This window comes from Citrus clementina, unplaced genomic scaffold (assembly GCF_000493195.1).
Source record: "Citrus clementina cultivar Clemenules unplaced genomic scaffold, Citrus_clementina_v1.0 scaffold_3, whole genome shotgun sequence".
In the NCBI taxonomy this organism is placed as follows: Eukaryota; Viridiplantae; Streptophyta; class Magnoliopsida; order Sapindales; family Rutaceae; genus Citrus; species Citrus x clementina.
In genome coordinates this window covers 11,087,701-11,097,195 of record NW_006262339.1, presented here as the reverse complement: position 1 = coordinate 11,097,195, position 9,495 = coordinate 11,087,701, and positions in this window count along the sequence as shown.

Below are 9,495 nucleotides of genomic sequence, written 5' to 3'. Positions count from 1 at the left end.
AAATAATTGCATTCTTCTCTTCAAACTTTCTTTATTATTTAATTTTAAAAAAATTCTAAAAGAAAAAGTAAGAAAAGCCTTATAAAATATTGAATGTTTTATGGGTCCAACACAATTTTATCGTACATATAAATTTTTGGTGCAATAATTAATTTGAGAATCCTTAAAAAGTTATTTGTAGTGAGATAAAATTTTATTTAATTTATTTTCTCACAATGTTGTATCCTAATTTTGTTGCTACATATATTACAAGAGTATTATTTTGGCTTAAAATTTTGCTTCTTAAATTTAGATTATTTTAATGATTAAAAAAAATTAAAGATTGCTTCTTAAATTCAGATTATTTTAATTATTACAAGAATTTATATTGTGCAAGCAAAATGAAATTGAAGAGAGAAAGAAAATATAAATGGGATTAATTCTATTTATATTTGTCCTTAAATGTAATTATAATATCATAGGGTTTTAAAAGATCAATGAAGGGGTGTCAATAGTCCAACTCATATAAAAAACCATTTCATTATGAGTTGGGTATGGTTTACCCATGGGCCATAAACAAAACTCCAACACTCAAAATTATCAAATGAAATAAATGAAAACAAAAACAAATAAGTGAAAAGTCATTATTAAATTGTTCACAGTGTAATCAATTGTTAACAATTAGAAAAGGAAAGCAACATGTAAAAATAAATATGAATTAAATAAATGCTATTGTAAATAATTAAATGAGATGAAATGAATTTTTTTAATTTATGAACTCATTATATTTACGTAATTACCGCTTTTATGTTTCAATAGTAATAAGAAAAATACCAAATCTATATTGTTGTTTTCGTACTTAAATCAAGGAAATTTATAGTAATAATGCCGAGATGATTTTTGAGGGCATAGTTACCTAGCCCATTGGAAGGAAATAATTAATAATTATGAGAAATGATATTTCCACTGATAAAATATTATTGTGACAAAAATTATAAAGCCTTATTATAAATAAAATTAACATTTTGTGTGCTATATTGATACTGTAGCATAAATAATACTCCTTTTTTTTATGGGATTTATTGACATTGATCCTCCATCCTGAAATTCATGAGTAATCAACCTATTGAAAAAAAAAACACCATTTGATAGAAAATTATCATCTCAATAATTATCAGTCAAAGGATACATTTTTTTAGTTAAAGAAATTTTATTATTTTAACTAAATGGTACTCACATAAGTTGTTTTTTTTTCTTTCTTTGAATTTACCAGTTGATGTCATATTTGTGAAAGTTTATTATTAGAGTGTACGTTCTTATTTATTGAGAATTAATAATTTTTGTGATTAAACTTAATTTTAATTTTCTAGTATTCTTTAATTTAAGGATTAAGTTATTGTAATATTTATTATTTATAATTTTTATCCACTATATTTTTTCATATTTTAGTATCAATTTAATAATTAATAATAATTAATTATTATTATTATTTTTATATAATTAAATTTATCAAAATAAAAAATATTTTGATAATAAAATTCAAACCAAACCCAAATGCATTGGTTTGAGTTGGGTTGAAAATATTTGGGTTGGTTTGAGTCGAACCCAAACTTTTATAGCTTGGTTTGGGTTGACTTAAAACCCAATCCAAACTTTTATGACTTGATTTGGGTTGACTTAAAATCCAATCCAAACTAACATATGCCCACCCCTACCCACAACCAGTGGCGAAGCCAATAACATTCTTTTTTTCTTTCTTTCTTTTTGGAGTGAACTGGGTTTTTTTAATTAAACATTTTTTATTGTTCCAAGGGAATTATTAATAAGAAATTAAAGATACACTTAATAAGAGACAGAATAAGTCTTATTCTTCAAAATATTTGTTTTATACAAATAAAGCTATTGAAGTTTTGTAATTGCACCTTGATTTCAATTTTAAAGGCTTAAACTTTGACCGGGAGACATGAAAATTAGAGAGAAGTTTGAAGTTGAAAAATAGATTAATTTTGACAATAATTTTTACCATAATTGAAAAGATGGCATAACTAATTAACATAAAATTCTTATATAGGTTCCAATAAGAATATTTTTATAATTAACCACAAAATAATTTTGCAGGTCTAGGCTGGACTATGCACAACTTCAATGACAATAATTTAAAATTCCCTCAAAAAAAGGAGAATAGAGAAATCCACTCCCATGTACAGTTAGAGAGACTTGAACCCTTCGTACGTAGTTAATGAATTCGAGACAATTTTTTTTTTTTAACAGGAGTTTGATTATTGGTTTCTTTTTAAAAAAAAATCTAAATTATGTCTCTAATTTCGTTTGATAAAATAATCGCTTGATGGATGAGTAGTCTGGGCCACGAGAACTAGAGGCCGCCCAGTTGAAAGGAAATTTAAGTAAAGCCCAACACTTCCTCGCAACCTCTATTCTCCCGTTTTCGCTCCTTAGTCCATTTTCAATTTCCTGGATCTAGCTGTAACGTACCCCATTTTTTGTCTTTTCGGTTAATTACACTGCAATCTCTGTTTTATTCTAAAATTAAAAACAAAATCGAATAGTCATATATTTTGACTTATTAGTCCTATCTTTTTTCTAATTTTTTTTTGAATACTGATTAATCATCAGATTACTGCATTACACAGATATTTACAACAGCTGCTTATTGTAGCAGAGATATTACACTGATATTTACAATCAGATATACATGATTGAGACTTACATTATTACAATGAATTCTATGAAGTACATGCTTAGACAAATAACCCCTCACAGGAGAGGAATGTCCATACTCCACTTGCATTTCGCAAGGGAGAAGAATTTTTAAATATAAAGAACATTTAGCCCCCACAATGCTTTTGTGGGGGCTAGAACCGCTGCCCTCACAATGCTTGTAAGGGCAGCAGCCCACCACTTCGGGCAAGGCCGAAGTGGCTTTTTTCTAATTTTTTAAACTAAATCAAAAGGTGAGATTTTTTTAATTATTAATTATCACACCCGTCATCAAAGTTTTAAAAAGAAAATTTACTCTACATACCTACCTAAATGTCAAATATATTCTTGATAAAACTAATTTTTTATTTGTACTAAGAAACTAATTAAAATAATATATAAAAAAATTGATTAAATTGTTTACATACCCCCTAGTTTCAGTTCCATATCTCTAGCAATTAACAATTGAATTCTATCACTAACTTAGAGTTATCGAACATGAGATGTGGAAGAAATTCTTGAATAAGTGTGGTGTCACTTGCATGTTCTTAATATGGTTTGTGAATATGTTACATGCATTAGTACACGTGCTAATCTCAGAATAAGTGTTACGCGCATGTAGTTAGTGTGGCTCGCATTCATAAATTGAGATGAATTAAGAATACTCATATTTTTATGATTAGATCATGATGAGAATAATTATTCTAAATTTCTAAAAATTAAAACAAGAATAATTTACTCACTTTCTTAATGGAAGGAAGTGAATAAGGTCCATTATAAATACAAAGGGTCCTTAGCCTAGCCAATAATAATTTTGCCTAAAGGCTATATAGTTGAATATGCCAGTAGATTCTAATTATTCTTAAAATTTAACTTGAATAACAACAGCTGGAGGTGGAGTTGTATAACTTACTTAAGTTTATAATCAATAATATATTCTTGCATAACAAGCTTGTTCATCAAGCCCCTAGATGTAAGAATGAACGAAGACTAATTTTTCACCCTTACTTTTTGACACCTTTTTATTAAACAATAAAAAAATATTATTAATTGATAAATTAATATATTTTTATTATGTGTTGAAATTATTGATTGTACATTGAATAAGTATTATGAAAAAAAATATTAACTACAAATTAAGAATAAGAGATTAAATTCACATTCACATTTATCATAAAATATAGTTTGTAATTAATGTATGGTTTTACTATATATTAAATCAATTAATTATTTAGAAAGATAATTAATTTGACTATATTAATTCAAATATAAGAATAAATCATTTTATCCGGTGACATTAATTAAGTCAATACTCCTAAAGGTACATTTGACATATTGTATTGTGCTGAATTAGTTGTATTGCATTATGGTATATTGCATCTAGGTGTATTAAACTGTAATACAATATCATGTTTGGTGCAACCTCAACTATAACATATGTAATAATATTTTATATCATTATTTGTATTACTATTAATTTTAAATTAATATTATTCAAATTTATTAATATTTAAGTATTTATTATTAGCTATATTAAGTTATTTTAAAATAATTAATTTTTATACATTCATTATTATAATATAATTAATTAATATAATATAATATTTTTAGTTTTATATATTATTTAAGTATTTATTATCAATTACATTAAATTATTAAATAGTAATCAATTTTTATATATTAATTACTATAATATAAGTAATTAATGTAATATTATGTTATTTTTATATAATATGTAAGTACTTATTATTAGTTATATTAAATTATTAAATAGTAATCAATTTTTATATATTAATTACTATAATATAAGTAATTAATGTAATATTATGTTATTTTTATATAATATGTAAGTACTTATTATTAGTTATATTAAATTATTAGATAATAATCATTTTTTATATTTATTAATATAATATAATTAAATAATAAATTATTTATTTATATTTTTAATATAATAAAACTATAATATAATATTATTCAATAATAAAATATAAATTTATGGACTTTTGTGTCAAAATATAATTTTTTTTGTTTTTTTAATTTTATAGCAAGCATTAGGGACTTTAGTGTAAACAACCCAACCGAAACATCTTAGCCACTAAACTAGTTTTGAGTTAGATCCTAATGGTAGATTAGAAAAAGACAAAAAAATTGGTATGACCTCAGTGGTAACGTAACTGACTCCTTTTTCTTTTCTTTTTATTTTTTTTACCAATAATATTTATTTTAGTTTCCAAGGAGTGAAAATCTCAAGTTTTTTTTTGTTCTTTTTTTTTTTTGTCCTTTTTACGCAATACTGTCATGGCAAGGTACTAAGGTAGATTAAGGTTTCAATGTAAGAACATAATTGGTTGTTGGTGCAACGAGACTGTGCTGAATTGAATTGAGTTACTTGGCATTGTTTAAGACTTATAAGTCAAATTTAGTTGATGCTTTATTTTCCTTGTTCATGCTTGGGATCAAGGTCCTCTCTTAATTAGATCTTTTTCTAAGCAAATTTTATTAACATGATTAGTGGTTAATAAATTAAAAAAAAAAGGTAGTTAAATTTTAATTATATTCTAACACTAAAATACAGATGACATAAGATTGCAAAAGACTAGGAGAGCTCAAATGAGAAGATGATTCTAGTCCCATGCTTAGATCGTCTAATCTTGAATGGTATTAAACTTAGTGCTGGTTACGTATAACTTATTTAATAATTATAAGTGTTTATTTAATCGTATAAGCACTTATAAATTTTTTGTTGTTATTTAAGTAGAGCTTTTGAATATTAAATGAATTATTTTATCTTCACTAACAAAAGTATAAATTTTAAACTTTTAGGAATAGCAATTGATTTTTTTTAAACTATTAAAATCTCTAAAATATTTTTTACTTATTTGACAATCTTATTTCTCTCATTTCATAACATGATTTTACAAAATTTACCGATTAAAGTAATTTTATAATTTTTAATAAAAACTTTCATTTACAACCAAACAACTTTTTTTAAAATGAAAACTCTACTAGTAAAAATTCTATTTAAATAACTTTATTTTAAAAACCATATCAAACAGGGCCTTAATCTTTATTCATTTGGTTGATTATCAGAGCCTGATATAATTTCTATTTATACAATATTTTTATTATACATTTAAATGTGACACATTTTTTTTTCTTAATATATTACAATCAGAACTCTATTAATATTTATAATTAGAAATCGATCGAGACTTTCCTTAATAATTCTACTATAATAAAATGTGAATTGCTACTTCACATAATATTGGAAGGATATCTATTATATCCTAAATTATGAAAAAGTAATTATACCTCTATCTAATTTTATTGAGAGAAAAATTAAGTACAACTATTATTATGACTCGTACCCATACGCTAAAAGAATTTAGGGTGGCCAATAGAAGGTGACACATGTTATTGTCACTGGAGTGGCAACTAACGGCCAATGACTAAGAGATATCTAACATACAATCGGAGTCTTTATATATATATATATGAGTAATGATACAGCCACAAACTCTTGTACAAACTTATTTTGTACAAACTGATATGGCATAATAAGATTGGTTAAATTAAATATCACTTGGCCCACATGATTTATTTTTATTAATTTATATTTTCATTCAACCAATGAATTAATGCCACGTCAGTTTGTACAAAATAAGTTTGTACAAGAGTTTGTGACTGTATCATTACTCATATATATATATATATATATCTACGCAATGATGAATTTTTCTTTTTTGGGTTGCAAACGGAGCAATATGAAAGACCCATGCGCAAGGGCACCATCCGAATATCACTCAAATGGTGTTATCACGGCACCCTTGTCGATTTTCGTTGTACGACAAAAAGCTACGGAAAGGTAACTGCCATTGTAGGTTAAAAAAAAAAAAAAAAACCACCTGATAGTATATATATATATATATATCAAAACCCTCCCTCTTTGACGGTCTGATCGAATCCTACTCTAGAATGTGTTGCGGTAGCTTGCGTTATACTATTTTATATTACACTGTATTAAAATGTGGTTAATATAATAAGGTGTATAAAATTAATCTATAAGAGTAAGGTTTATGTTATATTCATTAAAATATTATTTATATTTTAAATATAATCATTTAACTCTGACTATGCAATAAATTATAATGAAATTTATATTTATATTTGTATTTAAGTTTCAATAATATAATATAGTAATAAATCTAAATATTTAACAAATAAATAATAATACATTGTTTTATTTTCATTACATAAAATCAATTATTTTACTCTAAATACGTAAAAAAATATTTTAATTTTATTTATTCATTTATTATTTATTAGAATACTAAATTTAAAAATAAATTTAAATTAAACGATTATATTCGACATTAATAAATAAAATAAATTTATAATTTAATATTATATTGTTTTATAATATGATATAATTTATTTTATATTAAATAATTATATAGTATTATATTTGTACAATATAATATTAAAATAATACTATATAATAATATGATTATACTATATTATAATAACTATAAAGTAATGTTATTAATAATATAACATAAGATTGTAATGTTTTATAATTTAATAATAGTAAATTATTAAATTGTTTTATAATATAAAAATTAATGTATAAAAATAAAATATTTTATTCTAAATTAAAAAAATTAATAATACTAATAAATTTAAATAATATTATTTGATTGGTCCATGCTAAACGAAATATAGTATTACATTATAACTTAATGTAATGCACCTTAATACAATATAATTAATGCAGCCCTTAACTAATAATAATAGTAATGACCAAAACAGTTTCTCTCATTATTAGAAATTTAGAATGTTGTTGCTCTACTCTTGCCTACCTTTGAACAAATTGAACTCTTGATCTGGAAGTATATAAATAAATATATGGGGTCAAACCAATGATAACAGGTCTTATTATGAAACCATCAAATGACTTAATTACTAATGGATTCCCATCAACTCCATATATCACTTGTTCTTTGTTTTGTTAATATATCATTGTCTATATATTTCTTCGCCTATTTTGATTCATTAAGAATCTTGACCATTAATATTTTTTTTCTCCGTCATCATACGGGAATTCCCCTGTCATCTTCTCGCATAACCTACAGCCCCCTTCATCAATTACAGACCTTATCTGTAATTACCAATTACATGTATCACAGAAGTTCATGTAATGTACCCATCTCTCTTCTTTTTTTTTTTTTTTTCAATTTCCCCCCTCTTTTAGTTGATATTTTGAAGTCAATGAACGCTAGAACCTGTTTCTAGACTAATGGTCGATTCTACTATGTCATAACTCAGAGTCTCAGATTTTGATGCGCAGAATGAACGAATGTACTTCTGGTACAGCCACACAAAAGAGGACACTAGTACAAGTTTGTTGTCTTTTTTAGGCTAAGCTATAGCCATAGAAGGAGGTCAAATTTCTCTCTTAAGCAGCAAAAGGGATCTTAGGCTTTGGGTTGCCTTCAAGAATTAGCATCATCAAAATTACGCCCATCATCAAAATTTGTATTTGATTTTGCCCATCAGAATCTGTCTCAATCAGAGAAATCTCAAATTCTTCCCACTATTATCGATCAAAACTAGATGATTTATCAAGAACAGGACCAAAATCTTCGCCGGATTATTTATGGCGTCTACAAATTTGACATCAGCGGTGGGAAACAAAATGATTTTGAAGGCCGAATTTTGGATTCTTATTCAAAAGAAGAAAAGAAAGCTGACTTCACTTGTGATTGTGATGACAGAGATATTTATTTACTTGTACCACCACCACCACCGCCGCCAACATTTCACACTTCACGTGATCTAACAAACCAAATTTCGTCTTTGGGTTACCAAGCCGTTTCTGCCTTCTCATCAAATTCAAGCAACTAAAAATTGACCAAATTCTCAATTTTCTAATTTAAATCCCCACACGGCCCTATCCATTACTATACAGTAAATAAAAACAATTGGCCATATATTTCCCCATTTCAGCTTCATCGCGCCACGGCTGACACCCCCTATGCATTGGCTGCAACTCACAATACGGCCACATCAAATCCGATTAAATCCTCGAAATACACGACAACGTCGATTTTTCCGGCGGCCATCGGGTACTACTCCATCAAAATTCCGAAATTACGAAATCCTCTTAGAAAGCCCGAAAGTTCTGTAGAACAAGGACAAAAGCAACTATTCCGCAGCTTGCCTTATAACGTAAAATGACCCTTTTGTCCTTGGCCCCTATCGATGGTTATTCTTGATTATTATTAACTCTTCCTCTGCTTCTTCCTCTTCTTCCTCCCCTTCGATTCATAGCCATAAATAATAATAGTTCTTCTTTTCTATCTGTCTTATAACCTCTGTAACCAAAAAAATTCCTCTTTCACAAACCCATCCATCAAAATGCCGAAAATAAATAAATAAGTAATACCCACAAAATATTTAAGCTTATGGTAGTGGAAGCTGCCAAAATTAGATTCATACATCGTGCCACATAACAAGCTATCCAATTCCAAACACGATCGATTCAGAGTATTTTAGGAAACAAGATAGAGAGATCAGAGAAGCTAATTGGTTGACCCAATTACACAAACCTAGCTCTATTTTTGGTCATAGACAGTCACAGCTGGCTTCTTGTTTATTCTTACAACTCTTTCTGTTTCTTCTTCAAAATCGAACCCACTGTGGACCGATGTATGTATATATAACTTAAAGAGACAACAAAAGCATTTATTAAAATTAAAAAAAAACTTACAAAAAAAAAAAAAACAAAGAGAGGGA